We start from the raw sequence: 25252 nt of genomic DNA, 5'->3' as shown, positions 1-25252 counted from the left end.
AATTAATACAAAAGGCACAAAGCCGACTTAAGTACATGAGGACTGACACTCTAACTTTCAATGATTTAAACCTCTCCTGTGAGTCCAGTTTTAGATTCCGATGCTTCACTTCAGATTTACTGTATCCCTTGGACCATTGTATTGACGATGAAACACAGACATTGCATCTGAATTTTATACAAAAGGCACAATGCCGACCTAAGTACAAGAGGACTGACACTCTTACTTTACATGATTTAAACCTCTTCTGTTAGTCCAGTTTTAGATTCCGATGCTTCACATCAGGTTTAGTGTATTCCTTGGACCTTCTTATTGACGATGAAACACAGAAATTGCATCCAAAATTAATACAAAAGGCACAATGCCGACTTAAGTACAAGAGGACTGACACTCTAACTTTCTATGATTTGAACCTCTCCTGTGTGTCCAGTTTTAGATTCCGATTTTTCACTTTAGGTTTACTGTATACCTTGGACCTTTTAATTGACGATGAAGCACAGAAATTGCATCGGAAATAAATTCAAAAGGCACAATGCCGACTTAAGTACAAGAGGACTGACACTCTTTCTTTCATTGATTTTAACCTCTCCTGTGAGTCCAGTTTTAGATTCCGATTCTTCACTTCAGGTTCACTGTATACCTTGGACCTTCTTGTTGACGATGAAACACAGAAATTGCATCCGCATTTAATACAAAGGGCACAATGCCGACTTAAGTACAAGACGACTGACACTCTAACATTCTATGATTTGAACCTCTCCTGTAAGTCCAGTTTTAGTTTCCGATGCTTCACTTCAGGTTTACTGTATACCTTGGACCTTCTTATTGACGATGAAACTTCTTTATTGCATCGAATTAAATTCAAAAGGCACAATGCCGTCTTAAGTACAAGAGGACTGACACCCTAACTTTCAACGATTTGAACCTCTTTTGTGAGTCCAGTTTTAGATTCTGATGCTTCACTTCAGGTTTACTTTATCCCTTGGACCTTCTTATTGACGATGAAACACAGAAATTGCATCCTAATTTAATACAAAAGGCACAATGCCGACTTAAGTACAAGAGGACTGACACTCTTACTTTCTATGATTTAAACCTCTCCTGTTAGTCCAGTTTTAGATTCCGATGCTTCACATCAGGTTTAGTGTATTTCTTGGACCTTCTTATTGACGATGAAACACAGAAATTGCATCCGAATTTAATACAAAAGGCACAACACCGACTTAAGTACAAGAAGACTGACACTCTATCTTTCTATGATTTGAACCTCTCCTATGAGTCCAGTTTTAGATTCTGATGCTTCACTTCAGGTTTACTGTATACCTTGGACCTTCTTACTGACGACGAAACACAGAAATTGCATCGGAATTAAATTCAAAAGGCACAATGCCGACTTAAGTACAAGAGGACTGACACTCTAACTTTCTGTGATTTGAACCTCTCCTGTGAGTCCAGTTTTAGATTCCGATGCTTCACGTCAGGTTTACTGTATCCCTTGGACCTTCTTATTGACGATGAAACACAGAAATTGCATCCGAAATTAATACAAATGGCACAATGCCGACTTAAGTACAAGCCGACTGACACTCTAACTTTCAATGATTTGAACCTCTCCTGTGAGTCCAGTTTTAGATTCCGATGCAATACTTCGGGTTTAGTGTATCATTTGGACCTTCTTATTGACGATTAATAACAGACATTGCATCCGAATTTAATGCAAAAGGCACAATGCCAACTTAGGTACAAGAGGACTGACACTCCAACTTTCTATGATTTGAACCTCTCCCGTGAGTCCAGTTTTCGATCCCGATGCTTCACTTCAGGTTTACTGTATACCTTGGACCTTCTTATTGACGGCGAAACACAGAAATTGCATCGGAATTAAATTCAATAGGCACAATGCCGACTTAAGTTCAAGAGGACTGACACTCTAACTTTCTATGATTTGAACCTCTCCTGTGAGTCCAGTTTTAGATTCCGATGCTTCACTTCAGGTTTACTGTATCCCCTGCACCTTCTTATTGACGATGAAACACAGAAATTGCATCCGAATTTAATACAAAAGTCACAATGCCGACTTAAGTACGAAAGGACTGACACTCTAATTTTCTATGAATTGAACCTCTCCTGTGAGTCCAGTTTTAGATTCCGATGGTTCACTTCAGGTTTACTGTATCCCTTGGACCTTATTATTGACGATGAAACACAGAAATTGCATCGAATTAAATTCAAAAGGCACAATGCCGACATTAGTACATGAGGACTGACACTCTAACTTTCAATGATTTGAACCGCTCCTGACAGTCCAGTTTTAGATTCCGATGCCTCACCTCAGGTTTACTTTTTCCCTTGGTCCTTCTTATTGACGATGAAACACAGAAATTGCATCAGAAATTAATACAAAAGGCACAAAGCCGACTTAAGTACATGAGGACTGACACTCTAACTTTCTATGATCTGAACCTCTCCTGTGAGTCCAGTTTGAGATTCCGATGCTTCACTTGAGGATTACTGTATCTCCTGGACCTCCTTATTGACGATGAAACACAGAAATTGCATCCGAATTTAATACAAAAGGCACAATGCCGAATTAAGTACAAAAGGACTCACACTATAACTTTCAATGATTTGAACCTTTCCTGTGAGTCCAGTTTTAGATTCCGATGCTTCACATCAGGTTTTTAGTATCCCTTGGACCTTCTTGTCGACGATGAAACACAGAAATTGCATGCGAATTTAATACAAAAGGCATAATGAAGACTTAAGTACAAGAGGACTGACACTCTAACTTTCTACGATTTGAACCTCTCCTGTGAGTCCGGTTTTAGATTCCGATGCTTCAATTCAGGTTTACTGTATACCTTGGACCTTCTTATTGACGATGTAACTTTTTTATTGCATCGAATTAAATACAAAAGGCACAATGCCGTCTTTAGTACAAGAGGACTGACACTCTAACTTCCAATGATTTGAACCTCTCCTGTGAGTCCAGTTTTAGATTCTGATGCTTCACTTCAGGTTTAATTTATCCCTTGGACATTCTTATTGGCGATGAATCACAGAAATTGCATTCGAATTTAATACAAAAGGCACAATGCCGACTTAAGTACAAGAGGACTGACACTCTAATTTTATATGATTTGAACCTCTCCTGTGAGTCCAGTTTTAGATTCCGATGCTGCACTTCAGATTTACTGTATCCCTTGGACCATTGTATTGACGATGAAACACAGACATTGCATCCGAAATTAATACAAAAGGCACAATGCCGACTTAAGTACAAGAGGACTGACACTCTAACATTCTATGATTTGAACCTCTCCTGTGTGTCCAGTTTTAGATTCCGATGTTCCATTTTAGGTTTACTGTATACCTTGGAACTTCTAATTGACGATGAAGCACAGAAATTGCATCGGAAATAAATTCAAAAGGCACAATGCCGACTTAAGTACAAGAGGACTGACACTCTTTCTTTCATTGATTTTAACCTCTCCTGTGAGTCCAGTTTTAGATTCCGATTCTTCACTTCGGGTTTACTGTATACCTTGGACCTTCTTGTTGACGATGAAATACAGAAATTGCATCCGCATTTAATACAAAAGGCACAATGCCGACTTAAGTACAAGACGACTGACACTCTAACATTCTATGATTTGAACCTCTCCTGTAAGTCCAGTTTTAGTTTCCGATGCTTCACTTCAGGTTTACTGTATACCATGGACCTTCTTATTGAGGATGAAACTTCTTTATTGCATCGAATTAAATTCAAAAGGCACAATGCCGTCTTAAGTACAAGAGGACTGACACTCTAACTTTCTATGATTTGAACCTCTCCTGTGAGTCCAGTTTTAGATTCTGATGCTTCACTTCAGGTTTACTTTATCCCTTGTACCTTCTTATTGACGATGAAACACAGAAATTGCATCCGAATTTAATACAAAAGGCACAATGCCGGCTTAAGTACAAGAGGACTGACACTCTAATTTTCTATGATTTGAACCTCTCCTGTGAGTCCAGTTTTAGATTCCGAAGCTTCACTTCAGGTTTACTGTATCCCTTGGACCATTGTATTGACGATGAAACACAGACATTGCATCCGAATTTAATACAAAAAGCACAATGCCGACCTAAGTACAAGAGGACTGACACTCTTACTTTCTATGATTTAAACTTCTCCTGTTAGTCCAGTTTTAGATTCCGATGCTTCACATCAGGTTTAGTGTATTTCTTGGACCTTTTTATTGACGATGAAACACAGAAATTGCATCCAAATTTAATACAAAGGGCACAACGCCGACTTAAGTACAAAAAGACTGACACTCTATCTTTCTATGATTTGAACCTCTCCTATGAGCCCAGTTTTAGATTCTGATGCTTCACATCAGGTTTAGTGTATTCCTTGGACCTTTTTATTGACGATGAAACACAGAAATTGCATCTCAATTTAATACAAAAGGCACAATGCCGACTTAAGTACAAGAAGACTGACACTCTAACTTTCTATGATTTGAACTTCTCCTGTGAGTCCAGTTTTAGTTTCCGATGCTTCACTTCAGGTTTACTGTATACCTTGGACCTTCTTACTGACGACGAAACACAGAAATTGCATCGGAATTAAATTCAAAAGGCACAATGCCGACTGAAGTACAAGAGGACTGACGCTCTAACTTTCTGTGATTTGAACCTCTCCTGTGAGTCCAGTTTTAGACTCCGATGCTTCACGTCAGGTTAACTGTATCCATTGGACCTTCTTATTGACGATGAAACACAGAAATTGCATCCGAAATTAATACAAATGGCACAATGCCGACTTAAGTACAAGCCGACTGACACTCTAACTTTCAATGATTTGAACCTCTCCTGTGAGTCCAGTTTTAGATTCCGATGCAATACTTCAGGTTTAGTGTATCATTTGGACCTTCTTATTGACAATGAAAAACAGACATTGCATCCGAATTTAATGCAAAAGGCACAATGATGACTTAAGTTCAAGAAGACTGACACTCTAACTTTCTATGATTTGAACTTCTCCTGTGAGTCCAGTTTTAGTTTCCGATGCTTCACTTCAGGTTTACTGTATACCTTGGACCTTCTTACTGACGACGAAACACAGAAATTGCATCGGAATTAAATTCAAAAGGCACAATGCCGACATTAGTACATGAGGACTGACACTCTAACTTTCAATGATTTGAACCGCTCCTGACAGTCCAGTTTTAGATTCCGATGCCTCACCTCAGGTTTACTTTTTCCCTTGGTCCTTCTTATTGACGATGAAACACAGAAATTGCATCAGAAATTAATACAAAAGGCACAAAGCCGACTTAAGTACATGAGGACTGACACTCTAACTTTCTATGATCTGAACCTCTCCTGTGAGTCCAGTTTGAGATTCCGATGCTTCACTTGAGGATTACTGTATCTCCTGGACCTCCTTATTGACGATGAAACACAGAAATTGCATCCGAATTTAATACAAAAGGCACAATGCCGAATTAAGTACAAGAGGACTCACACTCTAACTTTCAATGATTTGAACCTTTCCTGTGAGTCCAGTTTTAGATTCCGATGCTTCACATCAGGTTTTTAGTATCCCTTGGACCTTCTTATCGACGATGAAACACAGAAATTGCATGCGAATTTAATACAAAAGGCACAATGCCGACTTAAGTACAAGAGGACTGACACTCTAATTTTATATGATTTGAACCTCTCCTGTGAGTCCAGTTTTAGATTCCGATGCTGCAATTCAGATTTACTGTATCCCTTGGACCATTGTATTGACGATGAAACGCAGACATTGCATCCGAATTTAATACAAAAGGCACAATGCCGTCCTAAGTACAAGAGGGCTGACACTCTTACTTTACATGATTTAAACCTCTCCTGTTAGTCCAGTTTTAGATTCCGATGCTTCACATCAGGTTTAGTGTATTCCTTGGACCTTCTTATTGACGATGAAACACAGAAATTGCATCCGAAATTAATACAAAAGGCACAATGCCGACTTAAGTACAAGAGGACTGACACTCTGACTTTCTATGATTTGAACCTCTCCTGTGTGTCCAGTTTTAGATTCCGATGTTCCACTTTAGGTTTACTGTATACCTTGGAACTTCTAATTGACCATGAAGCACAGAAATTGCATCGGAAATAAATTCAAAAGGCACAATGCCGACTTAAGTACAAGAGGACTGACACTCTTTCTTTCATTGATTTTAACCTCTCCTGTGAGTCCAGTTTTAGATTCCGATTCTTCACTTCGGGTTTACTGTATACCTTGGACCTTCTTGTTGACGATGAAATACAGAAATTGCATCCGCATTTAATACAAAAGGCACAATGCCGACTTAAGTACAAGACGACTGACACTCTAACATTCTATGATTTGAACCTCTCCTGTAAGTCCAGTTTTAGTTTCCGATTCTTCACTTCAGGTTTACTGTATACCATGGATCTTCTTATTGACGATGAAACTTCTTTATTGCATCGAATTAAATTCAAAAGGCACAATGCCGTCTTAAGTACAAGAGGACTGACACTCTAACTTTCAATGATTTGAACCTCTCCTGTGAGTCCAGTTTTAGATTCTGATGCTTCACTTCAGGTTTACTTTATCCCTTGGACCTTCTTATTGACGATGAAACACAGAAATTGCATCCGAATTTAATACAAAAGGCACAATGCCGAATTAAGTACAAGAGGACTCACACTCTAACTTTCAATGATTTGAACCTTTCCTGTGAGTCCAGTTTTAGATTCCGATGCTTCACATCAGGTTTTTAGTATCCCTTGGACCTTCTTATCGACGATGAAACACAGAAATTGCATGCGAATTTAAAACAAAAGGCATAATGAAGACTTAAGTACAAGAGGACTGACACTCTAACTTTCTATGATTTGAACCTCTCCTGTGAGTCCGGTTTTAGATTCCGATGCTTCAATTCAGGTTTACTGTATACCTTGGTCTTTCTTATTGACGATGTAACTTTTTTATTGCATCGAATTAAATTCAAAAGGCACAATGCCGTCTTTAGTACAAGAGGACTGACACTCTAACTTCCAATGATTTGAACCTCTCCTGTGAGTCCAGTTTTAGATTCTGATGCTTCACTTCAGGTTTAATTTATCCCTTGGACATTCTTATTGACGATGAAACACAGAAATTGCATCCGAATTTAATACAAAATGCACAATGCCGACTTAAGTACAAGAGGACTGACACTCTAATTTTATATGATTTGAACCTCTCCTGTGAGTCCAGTTTTAGATTCCGATGCTGCAATTCAGATTTACTGTATCCCTTGGACCATTGTATTGACGATGAAACGCAGACATTGCATCCGAATTTAATACAAAAGGCACAATGCCGACCTAAGTACAAGAGGGCTGACACTCTTACTTTACATGATTTAAACCTCTCCTGTTAGTCCAGTTTTAGATTCCGATGCTTCACATCAGGTTTAGTGTATTCCTTGGACCTTCTTATTGACGATGAAACACAGAAATTGCATCCGAAATTAATACAAAAGGCACAATGCCGACTTAAGTACAAGAGGACTGACACTCTGACTTTCTATGATTTGAACCTCTCCTGTGTGTCCAGTTTTAGATTCCGATGTTCCACTTTAGGTTTACTGTATACCTTGGAACTTCTAATTGACGATGAAGCACAGAAATTGCATCGGAAATAAATTCAAAAGGCACAATGCCGACTTAAGTACAAGAGGACTGACACTCTTTCTTTCATTGATTTTAACCTCTCCTGTGAGTCCAGTTTTAGATTCCGATTCTTCACTTCGGGTTTACTGTATACCTTGGACCTTCTTGTTGACGATGAAATACAGAAATTGCATCCGCATTTAATACAAAAGGCACAATGCCGACTTAAGTACAAGACGACTGACACTCTAACATTCTATGATTTGAACCTCTCCTGTAAGTCCAGTTTTAGTTTCCGATGCTTCACTTCAGGTTTACTGTATACCATGGATCTTCTTATTGACGATGAAACTTCTTTATTGCATCGAATTAAATTCAAAAGGCACAATGCCGTCTTAAGTACAAGATTACTGACACTCTAACTTTCAATGATTTGAACCTCTCCTGTGAGTCCAGTTTTAGATTCTGATGCTTCACTTCAGGTTTACTTTATCCCTTGGACCTTCTTATTGACGATGAAACACAGAAATTGCATCCGAATTTAATACAAAAGGCACAATGCCGGCTTAAGTACAAGAGGACTGACACTCTAATTTTCTATGATTTGAACCTCTCCTGTGAGTCCAGTATTAGATTCCGAAGCTTCACTTCAGGTTTACTGTATCCCTTGGACCATTGTATTGACGATGAAACACAGACATTGCATCCGAATTTAATACAAAAAGCACAATGCCGACCAAAGTACAAGAGGACTGACACTCTTACTTTCTATGATTTAAACTTCTCCTGTTAGTCCAGTTTTAGATTCCGATGCTTCACATCAGGTTTAGTGTATTTCTTGGACCTTTTTATTGACGATGAAACACAGAAATTGCATCCAAATTTAATACAAAAGGCACAACGCCGACTTAAGTACAAGAAGACTGACACTCTATCTTTCTATGATTTGAACCTCTCCTATGAGCCCAGTTTTAGATTCTGATGCTTCACATCAGGTTTAGTGTATTCCTTGGACCTTTTTATTGACGATGAAACACAGAAATTGCATCTCAATTTAATACAAAAGGCACAATGCCGACTTAAGTACAAGAAGACTGACACTCTAACTTTCTATGATTTGAACTTCTCCTGTGAGTCCAGTTTTAGTTTCCGATGCTTCACTTCAGGTTTACTGTATACCTTGGACCTTCTTACTGACGACGAAACACTGAAATTGCATCGGAATTAAATTCAAAAGGCACAATGCCGACTGAAGTACAAGAGGACTGACACTCTAACTTTCTGTGATTTGAACCTCTCCTGTGAGTCCAGTTTTAGATTCCGATGCTTCACGTCAGGTTAACTGTATCCATTGGACCTTCTTATTGACGATGAAACACAGAAATTGCATCCGAAATTAATACAAATGGCACAATGCCGACTTAAGTACAAGCCGACTGACACTCTAACTTTCAATGATTTGAACCTCTCCTGTGAGTCCAGTTTTAGATTCCGATGCAATACTTCAGGTTTAGTGTATCATTTGGACCTTCTTATTGACGATGAAAAACAGACATTGCATCCGAATTTAATGCAAAAGGCACAATGATGACATAACTACAAGAGGACTGACACTCTAACTTTCTATGATTTGAACCTCTGCTGTGAGTCCAGTTTTAGATTCCGATGCTTCTCTTTAGGTTTACTGTACGACTTGGACCTACTTATTGACGATGAAACACAGAAATTGCATCGGAATTAAATTCAAAAGGCACAATGCCGACATAAGTACAAGAGGACAGACACTCTAACTTTCAATGATTTGAACCTCTCCTGTGAGTCCAGTTTTAGATTCCGATGCTTCACGTCAGGTTAACTGTATCCATTGGACCTTCTTATTGACGATGAAACACAGAAATTGCATCCGAAATTAATACAAATGGCACAATGCCGACTTAAGAACAAGAGGACTGATACTCTAACTGTCTATGATTTGAACCTCTCCTGTGAGACCAGTTTTAGATTCCGATGCTTCACTTCAGGTTTACTGTATACCTCGGACCTTCTTGTTGACGACGAAACACTGAAATTGCATCGGAATAAAATTCAAAAGGCACAATGCCGAGTTAAGTACAACAGGACTGACTCTCTATGATTTAAACCTCTCCTGTGAGTCCAGTTTTTGATTCCGATGCTTCACTTCAGGTTTACTGTATACCTTGGAGCTTCTTATGGACGATGAAACACAGAAATTGCATCGAATTAAATTCAAAAAGCACAATGCCGAATTAAGTACTAGAGGACTGACACTCTTACTTTGTATGATTTAAACCTCTCCTGTTAGTCCATTTTAGAATCCGATGCTTCACATCAGGTTTAGTGTATTCCTTGGACCTTCTTATTGACGATGAAACACAGAAATTGCAATCGAATTTAATACAAAAGGCACAATGCCGACATAAGTACAAGAAGACTGACACTCTATATTTCTACGATTTGAACCTCTCCTGTGAGTCCAGTTTTAGTTTCCGATGCTTCACTTCAGGTTTACTGTATACCTTGGACCTTCTTATTGACGACGAAACACAGAAATTGCATCGGAATTAAATTCAAAAGGCACAAGGCCGACTTAAGTACAAGAGGACTGACACTCTAACTTTCTATGTTTAGAGCCTGCCCTGTGTGATCCAGTTTTAGATTCCGAGCCTTCCCTTCAGGTTTACTGTATACCTTGGACCTTCTTATTGACGATGATACTTTTTTATTGCATCGAATTAAATTCAAAAGGCACAAAGCCGTCTTAAGTACAAGAGGACTGGCACTCTAACTTTCAATGATTTAAACCTCTCCTGTGAGTCCAGTTTTAGATTCTGATGCTTCACTTCAGGTTTACTTTATCCCTTGGACCTTCTTATTGACGATGAAACACAGAAATTGCATTCGCATTTAATACAAAAGGCACAATGCCGACTTAAGTACAAGACGACTGACACTCTACATTCTATGATTTGAACCTCTCCTGTGAGCCAGTTTTAGTTTCCGATGCTTCACTTCATGTTTACTGTATACCTTGGACCTTCTTATTGACGATGAAACTTTTTTATTGCATCGAATTAAATTCAAAAGGCACTATGCCGTATTAAGTACAAGAGGACTGACACTCTAACTTTCAATGATTTGTACCTCTCCTGTGAGTCCAGTTTTAGATTTTGATGCTTCTTTTCAGGTTTACTTTATCCTTTGGACCTTCTTATTGACGATGAAACACAGAAATTGCATCCGAATTAATTACAAAAGGCACAATTCCGACTTAAGTACAAGTGGACTGACACTCTAAATTTCTATGATTTGAACCTCTCCTGTGAGTCCAGTTTTAGATTCTGATGCTTCACTTCAGGTTTACTGTACCCCTTGGACCATCGTATTGACGATGAGACAGAGACATTGCATCCGAATTTAATACAAAAGGCACAATGCCGACCTAAGTACAAGAGGACTGACAATCTTACTTTCTATGAGTTAAACCTCTCCTGTTAGTCCAGTTTTAAATTCCGATGCTTCACATCAGGTTTAGTGTATTCCTTGGACGTTCTTATTGACGATGAAACACAGAAATTGCATCTGAATTTAATACAAAAGGCACAATGCCGACTTAAGTACAAGAAGACTGGCACTCTAACTTCCTACGATTTGAACCTCTCCTGTGAGTCCAGTTTTAGATTCCGATGCTTCACATCAGGTTTAGTGTATTCCTTGCACCTTCTTATTGACGATGAAACACAGAAATTGCATCGGAATTAAATTCAAAAGGCACAAGGCCGACTTAAGTACGAGAGGACTGACACTCTAGCTTTCTATGATTAGAGCCTGCCCTGTGTGATCCAGTTTTAGATTCCGATGCTTCCCTTCAGGTTTACTGTATACCTTGGACCTTCTTATTGACGATGAAGCACAGAATTTGCATCGGAAATAAATTCAAAAGGTACAATGCCGACATAAGTACAAGAGGACTGACACACTTACTTTCATTGATTTTAACCTCTCCTGTGAGTCCAGTTTTAGATTCCGATTCTTCACTTCAGGTTTACTGTATCCCTTGGACCATCTTATTGACGATGAAACACAGAAATTGCATCCGAATTTAATACAAAAGGCACAATGCCGACTTAAGTACAAGACGACTGACACTCTAACATTCTATGATTTGAACCTCTCCTGTGAGTCCAGTTTTAGTTTCCGATGCTTCACTTCAGGTTTACTTTATCCCTTGGACCTTCTTATTGACGAGGAAACACAGAAATTGCATCTGTGTTTAATACAAAAGGCACAATGCCTACTTTAGTATTAGAGGACTGACACTCTAACTTTCTATGATTTGAACCTCTCCTGTGAGCCCAGTTTTAGATTCCGATGCTTCACTTCAGGTTTACTGTATACCTTGGACCTTCTTATTGACGATGAAACACAGAAATTGCATCAGAATTAAATTCAAAAGGCACATTGCCGACTAAAGTACAAGAGGACTGACACTCAAACTTTAAATGATTTGAACCTCTCCTGTGAGTCCAGTTTTAGATTCTGATGCTTCACTTCAGGTTTACTTTATCCCTTGGACCTTCTTATTGACGATGAAACACAGATATTGCATCCGAATTTAATACAAAAGGCACAATGCCGACTTTAGTACAAGAAGATTGACACTCTAATTTTCTATGATTTGAAACTCTCCTGTGAGTCCAGTTTTAGTTTCGGATGCTTCACTTCAGGTTTACTGTATCCCTTGGACCATTGTATTGACGATGAAACACAGACATTGCATCCGAATTTAATACCAAAGGCACAATGCCGACCTAAGTACAAGAGGACTGACACTCTTACTTTCTATGATTTAAACCTCTCCTGTTAGCCCAGTTTTAGATTCCGATGCTTCACATCAGGTTTAGTGTATTTCAGGGACCTTCTTATTGACCATGAAACACAGACATTGCATCCGAATTTAATACAAAAGGCACAACGCCGACTTAAGTACAAGAAGACTGACACTCTATCTTTCTATGATTTGAACCTCTCCTATGAGTCCAGTTTTAGATTCTGATGCTTCACATCAGGTTTAGTGTATTCCTTGGACCGTTTTATTGACGATGAAACACAGAAATTGCATCCGAATTTAATACAAAAGGCACAATGCCGACTTAAGTACAAGAAGACTGACACTCTAATTTTCTATGATTTGAACTTCTCCTGTGAGTCCAGTTTTAGTTTCCGATGCTTCACTTCAGGATTACTGTATACCTTGGACCTTCTTACTGACGACGAAACACAGAAATTGCATCGGAATTAAATACAAAAGGCACAATGCCGACCTAAGTACAAGAGGACTGACACTCTTACTTTACATGATTTAAACCTCTCCTGTTAGTCCAGTTTTAGATTCCGATGCTTCACATTAGGTTTAGTGTATTCCTTGGACCTTCTTATTGACGATGAAACACAGAAATTGCATCCAAAATTAATACAAAAGGCACAATGCCGACTTAAGTACAAGAGGACTGACACTCTAACTTTCTATGATTTGAACCTCTCCTGTGTGTCCAGTTTTAGATTCCGATGTTTCACTTTAGGTTTACTGTATACCTTGGACCTTTTAATTGACGATGAAGCACAGAAATTGCATCGGAAATAAATTCAAAAGGCACAATGCCGACTTAAGTACAAGAGGACTGGCACTCTTTCTTTCATTGATTTTAACCTCTCCTGTGAGTCCAGTTTTAGATTCCGATTCTTCACTTCAGATTTACTGTATAGCTTGGACCTTCTTGTTGACGATGAAACACAAAAATTGCATCCGCATTTAATACAAAAGGCACAATGCCGACTTAAGTACAAGACGACTGACACTCTAACATTCTTTGATTTGAACCTCTCCTGTAAGTCCAGTTTTAGTTTCCGATGCTTCACTTCAGGTTTACTGTATACCTTGGACCTTCTTATTGACGATGAAACTTCTTTATTGCATCGAATTAAATTCAAAAGGCACAATGCCGCCTTAAGTACAAGAGGACTGACACTCTAACTTTCAACGATTTGAACCTCTCCTGTGAGTCCAGTTTTAGATTCTGATGCTTCACTTCAGGTTTACTTTATCCCTTGGACCTTCTTATTGACGATGAAACACAGAAATTGCATCCGAATTTAATACAAAAGGCACAATGCCGACTTAAGTACAAGAGGACTGACACTCTAATTTTCTATGATTTGAACCTCTCCTGTGAGTCCAGTTTTAGATTCCGAAGCTTCACTTCAGGTTTACTGTATCCCTTGGACCATTGTATTGACGATGAAACACAGACATTGCATCCGAATTTTATACAAAAGGCACAATGCCGACCTAAGTACAAGAGGACTGACACTCTTACTTTATATGATTTAAACCTGTCCTGTTAGTCCAGTTTTAGATTCCGATGCTTCACATCAGGTTTAGTGTATTTCTTAGACCTTCTTATTGACGATGAAACACAGAAATTGCATCCGAATTTAATACAAAAGGCACAACGCCGACTTAAGTACAAGAAGACTGACACTCTATCTTTCTATGATTTGAACCTCTCCTATGAGTCCAGTTTTAGATTCTGATTGGTTGGTTTGGGGGGATTAAAGGGACCAGACTGCCATGGTCATCGGTCCCTTTTTCCAAAGACAAAGAACACCCACAGAGAATAAAAACAAGGAACAGAAGAGATCACAGACGACACAGAACAAGAGATACTGAGACAAAGACAAGACAAAACAAACTAAAACCACACAGAGTGTGACGGTGGTTGGCCGACCATAGACATAAAAAAGGAAAGGCCAACCACTGAGAAACACATTAAAAAATCAGTGGAAAACCATAGGCCAAAGGCCAGAATCAACACAAATCATTAAAAGAAAACAGAAACACTCAGAGTAAATGATAAAATCCCCCTGCCCGAATAAAACGTAAAACTGAGTCAGCCATAGTGGAGTCGTCTGTTAAAAGGGCAGGGAGCGTAGCAGGCAGCGCAAATGTCTGCCTGACCACAGCTAAAAGGGGGCAGGCCAGCAAAATGTGGGCCACTGTCAAAGCTGCCCCACAGCGACATAGAGGAGGGTCCTCCCGGCGCAGTAGATAACTGTGTGTCAGCCGGGAGTGGCCAATGCGGAGCCGGCAAAGAACTACTGAGTCCCTGCGAGTGGCTCGCAGGGATGACCGCCACACAGCCGTCGTCTCCTTGACAGCACGGAGTTTATTGCGCATTGTCAGTTCCCGCCATTCAGCGTCCCATAGCGCCAAGATTTTGCGGCGGAAGACTGCCCGCAAATCAGTCTCTGGGAGGCCAACGTCCAGAGATGGCTTGCTGGTGGCCTCTTTCGCCAGGCGGTCAACATGTTCGTTACCCGGGATACCGACATGACCGGGGGTCCACACAAAGACCACAGAGCGGCCGCAACAGGCGAGAGTATGCAGAGACTCGTGGATAGCCATCACCAGACGAGAACGAGGGAAACACTGGTCGAGAGCTCGTAAACCGCTCAGGGAATCACTACAGATAACGAAGGACTCACCTGAGCAGGAGCGGATATACTCTAGGGCACGAAGGATGGCGACCAGTTCAGCAGTGTAAACGCTGCAGCCATCCGGCAAGGAACGTTGTTCGGAATGGTCCCCTAGAGTGAGCGCATATCCGACACGACCAGCAACCATCGAACCGTCAGTGTAAACAACACCAGAGCCCTGATACGTGGCCAGGATGGAATAAAAGCGGCGGCGGAAGGCCTCAGGAGGGACTGAGTCCTTAGGGCCCTGTGCCAAGTCGAGCCGAAGGCTAGGGCGACGAACACACCATGGGGGTGTATGCAAAGTAGCCCGGAAAGGAGGTGGAACAGTGAAACCCTGGAGCCCAGAGAGAAGCTCTTTGACGCGGACCGCTATTGTACAACCAGACCGGGGCCGACGTTCTGGCATACGGACGACCGACCGCGGGAACAGGAGGCGATAGTTTGGATGCCCGGGCGAGCTTAGTACATGGGCAGCATAAGCGGCCAGCAAACGTTGGCGTCGGAACCGCAGTGGAGGTACACCTGCCTCCACTAGTACGCTGTCCACAGGGCTGGTGCGGAAAGCACCAGTGGCAAGGCGGATCCCGCTGTGGAGAATTGGGTCCAGCACCCGCAACGCAGACGGGGAGGCTGAGCCATATGCCAGGCACCCATAATCCAGACGGGACTGAATGAACGCCTGGTAGAGCCGTAGCAGGGTAGAGCGGTCGGCTCCCCAGCGGGTGTGGCTCAAACACCGGAGTGCATTGAGATGCCGCCAACACGTCTGTTTGAGCTGCCGGATATGAGGCAGCCAAGTCAACCGGGCATCGAAAACCACCCCCAAAAACCTGTGGGTCTCCACCACAGCAAGGAGTTCGTCGGCAAGATAAAGCCGCGGCTCAGGATGGACTGTTCGGCGCCGGCAGAAATGCATAACGCAGGTCTTGGCTGCCGAAAACTGAAAGCCATGCGCTACAGCCCAAGACTGCGCCTTACGGATAGCGCCCTGTAGCTGACGTTCAACAGCTGCAATGCCAGTAGAGCTGTAATAAAGGCAGAAGTCGTCAGCATACAGGGAAGCGGAGACAGAATTTCCCACGGCCGCAGCAAGCCCGTTAATGGCTATTAAAAACAGACAGACACTTAAAACAGAGCCCTGTGGCACACCGTTCTCCTGGACGTGGGAGGAACTATACGAGGCCGCGACTTGCACGCGGAAGGTACGACACAACAGAAAATTGCGGATAAAAATCGGCAGAGGACCCCGAAGACCCCATCCATGAAGCGTAGAAAGAATGTGATGACGCCATGTCGTATCGTACGCCTTCCGCATGTCGAAAAAGACAGCGACCAGGTGCTGACGGCGGGCAAAGGCAGTACGGATGGCAGTCTCCAGGCTCACCAGATTGTCGGTGGCGGAGCGGCCTTTACGGAACCCACCCTGAGACGGAGCCAGAAGGCCCCGAGACTCCAGTACCCAATGCAAGCGCCGGCTCACCATCCGTTCGAGAAGCTTGCACATAACGTTAGTGAGGCTAATGGGACGGTAGCTGTCCACCTCCAGAGGGGTCTTTCCAGGTTTCAAAACGGGGATGACAATGCCTTCCCGCCATTGCGACGGAAACTCCCCCTCGACCCAAAGACGGTTGTAAAGATCGAGAAGGCGCCGCTGGCAGTCCACTGAAAGATGTTTCAGCATTTGACAGTGGATGCCATCTGGCCCAGGAGCGGTATCAGGGCAAGCAGCGAGGGCACTGCGAAATTCCCACTCACTGAATGGAGCATTGTAAGATTCTGGGTGGTTGGTGCGAAACGAAAGGCTCCGACGTTCCATCCGCTCTTTAATGGAGCGGAAGGCCTGGGGGTAATTCGCAGAAGCGGAACTCAAAGCAAAATGCTCTGCTAAGCGATTTGCAATGACGTCGGAGTCAGTACAAACTGCTCCATTCAGTGAGAGCGCAGGGACGCTGACAGGTGGCCGATAGCCGTAGACGCGTCGAATCTTGGCCCAGACCTGCGATGGTGAGACATGGAGGCCAATTGTGGACACATACCGCTCCCAGCACTCCTTCTTGCCTTGGCGGATAAGGAGGCGGGCCCGCGCACGCAGCCGTTTGAAGGCGATAAGGTGGTCGAGGGAGGGGTGTCGCTTGTGACGCTGGAGCGCCCGCCGGCGATCTTTAATCGCTTCAGCGATCTCAGGCGACCACCAAGGCACAGCCTTCCGCCGAGGGGACCCACAGGAATGGGGAATGGCAGATTCGGCGGCAGTAACGATACCGGTGGTGACCGATTGAACCACCGCATCAATGTCATCGGTAGAGAGAGGCTCAAAAGCGGCAGTGGAGGAGAACAAGTCCCAGTCAGCCTTATTCATAGCCCATCTGCTAGGGCGCCCAGAAGAGTGGCGCTGTGGTAGTGACAAAAAGATCGGAAAATGGTCACTACCACACAGGTCGTCATGCACACTCCATTGGACAGACGGTAAGAGGCTATGGCTACAGATGGAAAGGTCAATGGCGGAGTAGGTGCCATGCGCCACACTGAAGTGTGTGAAGGCACCATCATTTAACAGCGAGAGATCGAGCTGCGACAATAAATGCTCAACGATGGCGCCTCGACCTGTTGCCACTGACCCACCCCACAGAGGGTTATGAGCGTTGAAGTCGCCCAATAGCAAGAAAGGTGGCGGCAATTGGGCGACCAGTGCAGCCAGGACATGCTGCGAGACATCACCATCCGGTGGAATGTAAAGACTGCAGACGGTAACAGCCTGTGGCGTCCACACGCGTACAGCGACAGCCTCTAGAGGCGTCTGGAGAGGGACAGACTCGCTGTGCAGAGTGTGAAGGACATATATGCAGACGCCACCAGACACCCTTTCATAAGCTGCTCGGTTCTTATAATAACCCCGATAGCCACGGAGGGCGGGGGTTCGCATTGCTGGAAACCAAGTTTCCTGGAGAGCAATGCAGAAGAAAGGGTGAAGGCTGATAAGTTGGCGGAGCTCAGCTAGATGGTGGAAGAAACCGCTGCAGTTCCACTGGAGGATGGTGTTGTCCATGGCTGGGAAAGGCGTGACGGGACTGGGAAGGCAGATTACGCCGCTGGGTCACCTGCTGCCTCCAAGTGAGCACCTGCTCCAGTGCTTTCCATGGCGCCGGAGGGACTGGCGAGATCGAGGTCCTCAGCGGACGCCAGGATCTCCACCTCGTCCTCAGACGCAGAGTTTGAGGGTGGCGGTGGGACAGGTGCCACCGCAATGTCGGGTTGCTTGGGAGCCTTTTTCTTCAATGGCTTCGCACGCTGTGCCTTGGGAGGGTCTGGCTGGGAGGGCCCCACTGGGTCAGTCTCAGGGACGGACGACGACCGTGAAGCCCTATGACCAGCGACCGGTTGTTGTTTCAAAACTTTGCGGGTATCCGCTTTGACACTGGGCAAAGCCTGGGAAGGGAGGGCCCCAAGCGACCCCTTCCTGGCTGGAGTGGCCGAAGAAGCCCTACGCTTCTCCGGCTGGGAAGGGGGGACGAATGTCCCCGATGGTTGGGGTGGTGTTGCTCCTGGAGTAGATGGAGCAACAGTGGGCGAAGTGCCCCCAACAACCAAGGGGGCCGGTGCATTGAGACATGGCTGAGAGGCAGCAGTACGTGACGACACGGGAGAGGATCGGACTGCTTGTGCAGCAGCGGCATAGGTGGAAATCATGGGCACGGGATGTAGCCGCTCATATTTCCGCCTTGCCTCAGTGTAGGTCAGGCGGTCCAGGGTCTTATATTCCATTATCTTCCTTTCCTTCTGGAAGATCCGACAGTCCGGTGAGCAGGGGGAATGGTGTTCTCCACAGTTAACACAAATGGGAGGCGGAGCACATGGAGTATCAGGATGCGAAGGACGTCCGCAATCCCGACACGTGATGCTGGAAGTACAGCGAGATGACATGTGCCCGAACTTCCAGCATTTAAAACACCGCATCGGAGGAGGGATATATGGTTTCACATCACAACGGTAAACCATCACCTTAACCTTTTCGGGTAAGACATCACCCTCAAAGGCCAAGATGAAGGCACCGGTGGCTACCTGATTATCCCTCGGACCCCGATGGACGCGCCGGACGAAGTGAACACCTCGTCGTTCGAGGTTGGCGCGTAATTCATCGTCGGACTGCAGAAGAAGATCCCTGTGGAATATAATACCCTGGACCATGTTGAGACTCTTATGCGGCGTGATGGTAACTGAAACATCCCCCAACTTGTCACAATTGAGCAACCTCCGTGACTGGGCAGAGGATGCCGTTTTGATGAGCACAGAACCCGAGCGCATCTTGGACAGGCCCTCCACCTCCCCGAACTTGTCCTCTAAATGCTCCACAAAAAACTGGGGCTTGGTCGACATGAAAGATTCTCCATCAACCCGCGTACACACGAGGTACCGGGGTGAATATTCTCCACTGCCTTCTTTAGCAAGTCGTTCCTCCCATGGAGTAGCTAGGGAGGGAAACGATCTCTGATCCAATTTCTTCACGTTGAGGTTAGACCTCGATCGCTTAGAGACTGCTGGTGGAGGCCCACCAGCGAGAGATGATGTACCACGCTTCATTGCGGGTCATCCGCCCTGATGCCACCTACTCCGACCAAGGGCCCTCCCCACGGGCGCCACCCAGCCACAGCAAAGGCCACCTGGCAGGATGGCCATTGCCGGGAGTCCCGATGCCCCAGGGAGATGGGCATCTACTCCTTGGCATACGTGGGGAGTGAACGGCGCAGGCATCAGTAGAGCGATCCCTGTGTTGTCAGGGGGCTACAACCAAGAGGGTACATGGCGACCCCACCACAACGGACTGGCTACCGTGCTGGATCTTAGGTGCAAAAATGGCCAAGGTCGTCGTCACAGTTAAAAGAAACACTGCAGAGTGCAGCGTGGTAATCGCCCGAGAGATCGAAAACGAGCGGGACACCATTGCAACGACGAGAAAGACGGCTATAGGTCTAATTGCACGAAGGATACAGTGCACCATGTAAGGTGCCCTTCCCCAATTGGCTCGCTCTTCGGAATAATTTAGATAGATGGAGGTCAAACCCGAGAGGGGACCATCACATAAGGCCGAAACGTTTGAGACTCCTTTTAGTCGCCTCTTACGACAGGCAGGAATACCGCGGGCCTATTCTAACCCCCGAACCCGCAGGGGGGTAGATTCTGATGCTTCACTTCAGGTTTACTGTATACCTTGGACCCTCTTACTGACGACGAAACACAGAAATTTCATCGGAATTAAATTCAAAAGGCACAATGCCGACTTAAGTACAAGAGGACTGACACTCTAACTTTCTGTGAATTGAACCTCTCCTGTGAGTCCAGTTTTAGATTCCGATGCTTCACGACAGGTTTACTGTATCCCGTGGACCTTCTTATTGACGATGAAACACAGAAATTGCATCTGAAATTAATACAAATGGCACAATGCCGACTTAAGTACAAGCCGACTGACACTCTAACTTTCAATGATTTGAACCTCCCCTGTGAGTCCAGTTTTAGATTCCGATGCAATACTTCAGGTTTAGTGTATCATTTGGACCTTCTTATTGACGATTAAAAACAGACATTGTATCCGAATTAAATGCAAAAGGCACAATGCCGACTTAAGTACAAGAGGACTAACACTCAAACTTTCTATGATTTGAACCTCTCCTGTGAGTCCAGTTTTCGATTCCGATGCTTCACTTCAGGTTTACTGTATCCCCTGCACCTTCTTATTGACGATGAAACACAGAAATTGCATCCGAATTTAATACAAAAGTCACAATGCCGACTTAAGTACGAGAGGACTGACACTCTAATTTTCTATGAATTGAACCTCTCCTGTGAGTCCAGTTTTAGATTCCGATGGTTGACTTTAGGTTTACTGTATCCCTTGGACCTTATTATTGACGATGAAACACAGAAATTGCATCGAATTAAATTCAAAAGGCACAATGCCGACATTAGTACATGAGGACTGACACTCTAACTTTCAATGATTTGAACCTCTCCTGACAGTCCAGTTTTAGATTCCGATGCTTCACTTCAGGTTTACTTTTTCCCTTGGTCCTTCTTATTGACGATGAAACACAGAAATTGCATCGGAAATTAATACAAAAGGCACAAAGCCGACTTAAGTACATGAGGACTGACACTCTAACTTTCTTTGATCTGAACCTCTCCTGTGAGTCCAGTTTGAGTTTCCGATGCTTCACTTCAGGATTACTGTATCTCCTGGACCTCCTTATTGACGATGAAACACAGAAATTGCATCCGAATTTAATACAAAAGGCACAATGCCGAATTAAGTACAAGAGGACTCACACTCTAACTTTCAATGATTTGAACCTTTCCTGTGAGTCCAGTTTTAGATTCCGATGCTTCACATCAGGTTTTTAGTATCCCTTGGACCTTCTTATCGACGAGGAAACACAGAAATTGCATGCGAATTTAATACAAAAGGCATAATTAAGACTTAAGTACAAGAGGACTGACACTCTAACTTTCTATGATTTGAACCTATCCTGTGAGTCCGGTTTTAGATTCCGATGCTTCAATTCAGGTTTACTGTATCCCCTGCACCTTCTTATTGACGATGAAACACAGAAATTGCATCCGAATTTAATACAAAAGTCACAATGCCGACTTAAGTACGAGAGGACTGACACTCTAATTTTCTATGAATTGAACTTCTCCTGTGAGTCCAGTTTTAGATTCCGATGGTTCACTTCAGGTTTACTGTATCCCTTGGACCTTATTATTGACGATGAAACACAGAAATTGCATCGAATTAAATTCAAAAGGCACAATGCCGACATTAGTACATGAGGACTGACACTCTAACTTTCAATGATTTGAACCTCTCCTGACAGTCCAGTTTTAGATTCCGATGCTTCACTTCAGGTTTACTTTTTCCCTTGGTCCTTCTTATTGACGATGAAACACAGAAATTGCATCGGAAATTAATACAAAAGGCACAAAGCCGACTTAAGTACATGAGGACTGACACTCTAACTTTCTTTGATCTGAACCTCTCCTGTAAGTCCAGTTTGAGTTTCCGATGCTTCACTTCAGGATTACTGTATCTCCTGGACCTCCTTATTGACGATGAAACACAGAAATTAGATCCGAATTTAATACAAAAGGCACAATGCCGACCTAAGTACAAGAGGACTGACACTCTTACTTTACATGATTTAAACCTCTCCTGTTAGTCCAGTTTTAGATTCCGATACTTCACATCAGGTTTAGTGTATTCTTTGGACCTTCTTATTGACGATGAAACACAGAAATTGCATCCGAAATTAATACAAAAGGCACAATGCCGACTTAAGTACAAGAGGACTGACACTCTAACTTTCTATGATTTGAACCTCTCCTGTGTGTCCAGTTTTAGATTCCGATGTTTCACTTTAGGTTTACTGTATACCTTGGACCTTCTAATTGACGATGAAGCACAGAAATTGCATCGGAAATGAATTCAAAAGGCACAATGCCGACTTAAGTACAAGAGGACTGACACTCTTTCTTTCATTGATTTTAACCTCTCCTGTGAGTCCAGTTTTAGATTCCGATTCTTCACTTCAGGTTTACTGTATACCTTGGACCTTCTTGTTGACGATGAAACACAGAAATTGCATCCGCATTTAATACAAAAGGCACAATGCCGACTTAAGTACAAGACGACTGACACTCTAACATTCTATGATTTGAACCTCTCCTGTAAGTCCAGTTTTAGTTTCCGATGCTTCACTTCAGGTTTACTGTATACCATGGACCTTCTTATTGACGATGAAACTTCTTTATTGCATCGAATTAAATTCAAAAGGCACAATGCCGTCTTAAGTACAAGATTAGTGACACTCTAACTTTCAATGATTTGAACCTCTCCTGTGAGTCCAGCTTTAGATTCTGATGCTTCACTTCAGGTTTACTTTATCCCTTGGACCTTCTTATTGACGATGAAACACAGAAATTGCATCCGAATTTTATACAAAAGGCACATGGGCCGACTTAAGTACAAGAGGACTGACACTCTAATTTTCTATGATTTGAACCTCTCCTGTGAGTCCAGTTTTAGATTCCGAACCTTCACTTCAGGTTTACTGTATATCTTGGACCATTGTATTGACGATGAAACACAGACATTGCATCCGAATTTAATACAAAAGGCACAATGCCGACTTAAGTACAAGCCGACTGACACTCTAACTTTCAATGATTTGAACCTCCCCTGTGAGTCCAGTTTTAGATTCCGATGCAATACTTCAGGTTTAGTGTATCATTTGGACCTTCTTATTGACGATTAAAAACAGACATTGTATCCGAATTAAATGCAAAAGGCACAATGCCGACTTAAGTACAAGAGGACTAACACTCAAACTTTCTATGATTTGAACCTCTCCTGTGAGTCCAGTTTTCGATTCCGATGCTTCACTTCAGGTTTACTGTATACCTTGGACCTACTTATTGACGGCGAAACACAGAAATTGCATCGGAATTAATTTCAAAAGGCACAATGCCGACTTAAGTTCAAGAGGACTGACACTCTAATTTTCTGTCATTTGAACATCTCCTGTGAGTCCAGTTTTAGATTCCGATGCTTCACTTCAGGTTTACTGTATCCCCTGCACCTTCTTATTGACGATGAAACACAGAAATTGCATCCGAATTTAATACAAAAGTCACAATGCCGACTTAAGTACGAGAGGACTGACACTCTAATTTTCTATGAATTGAACCTCTCCTGTGAGTCCAGTTTTAGATTCCGATGGTTCACTTTAGGTTTACTGTATCCCTTGGACCTTATTATTGACGATGAAACACAGAAATTGCATCGAATTAAATTCAAAAGGCACAATGCCGACATTAGTACATGAGGACTGACACTCTAACTTTCAATGATTTGAACCTCTCCTGACAGTCCAGTTTTAGATTCCGATGCTTCACTTCAGGTTTACTTTTTCCCTTGGTCCTTCTTATTGACGATGAAACACAGAAATTGCATCGGAAATTAATACAAAAGGCACAAAGCCGACTTAAGTACATGAGGACTGACACTCTAACTTTCTTTGATCTGAACCTCTCCTGTGAGTCCAGTTTGAGTTTCCGATGCTTCACTTCAGGATTACTGTATCTCCTGGACCTCCTTATTGACGATGAAACACAGAAATTGCATCCGAATTTAATACAAAAGGCACAATGCCGAATTAAGTACAAGAGGACTCACACTCTAACTTTCAATGATTTGAACCTTTCCTGTGAGTCCAGTTTTAGATTCCGATGCTTCACATCAGGTTTTTAGTATCCCTTGGACCTTCTTATCGACGAGGAAACACAGAAATTGCATGCGAATTTAATACAAAAGGCATAATTAAGACTTAAGTACAAGAGGACTGACACTCTAACTTTCTATGATTTGAACCTATCCTGTGAATCCGGTTTTAGATTCCGATGCTTCAATTCAGGTTTACTGTATCCCCTGCACCTTCTTATTGACGATGAAACACAGAAATTGCATCCGAATTTAATACAAAAGTCACAATGCCGACTTAAGTACGAGAGGACTGACACTCTAATTTTCTATGAATTGAACTTCTCCTGTGAGTCCAGTTTTAGATTCCGATGGTTCACTTCAGGTTTACTGTATCCCTTGGACCTTATTATTGACGATGAAACACAGAAATTGCATCGAATTAAATTCAAAAGGCACAATGCCGACATTAGTACATGAGGACTGACACTCTAACTTTCAATGATTTGAACCTCTCCTGACAGTCCAGTTTTAGATTCCGATGCTTCACTTCAGGTTTACTTTTTCCCTTGGTCCTTCTTATTGACGATGAAACACAGAAATTGCATCGGAAATTAATACAAAAGGCACAAAGCCGACTTAAGTACATGAGGACTGACACTCTAACTTTCTTTGATCTGAACCTCTCCTGTAAGTCCAGTTTGAGTTTCCGATGCTTCACTTCAGGATTACTGTATCTCCTGGACCTCCTTATTGACGATGAAACACAGAAATTGCATCCGA

This window comes from Schistocerca americana, chromosome 6 (genome assembly GCF_021461395.2).
Source record: "Schistocerca americana isolate TAMUIC-IGC-003095 chromosome 6, iqSchAmer2.1, whole genome shotgun sequence".
Lineage (NCBI taxonomy): Eukaryota > Metazoa > Arthropoda > Insecta > Orthoptera > Acrididae > Schistocerca > Schistocerca americana.
This window is presented reverse-complemented; position numbering follows the sequence as displayed.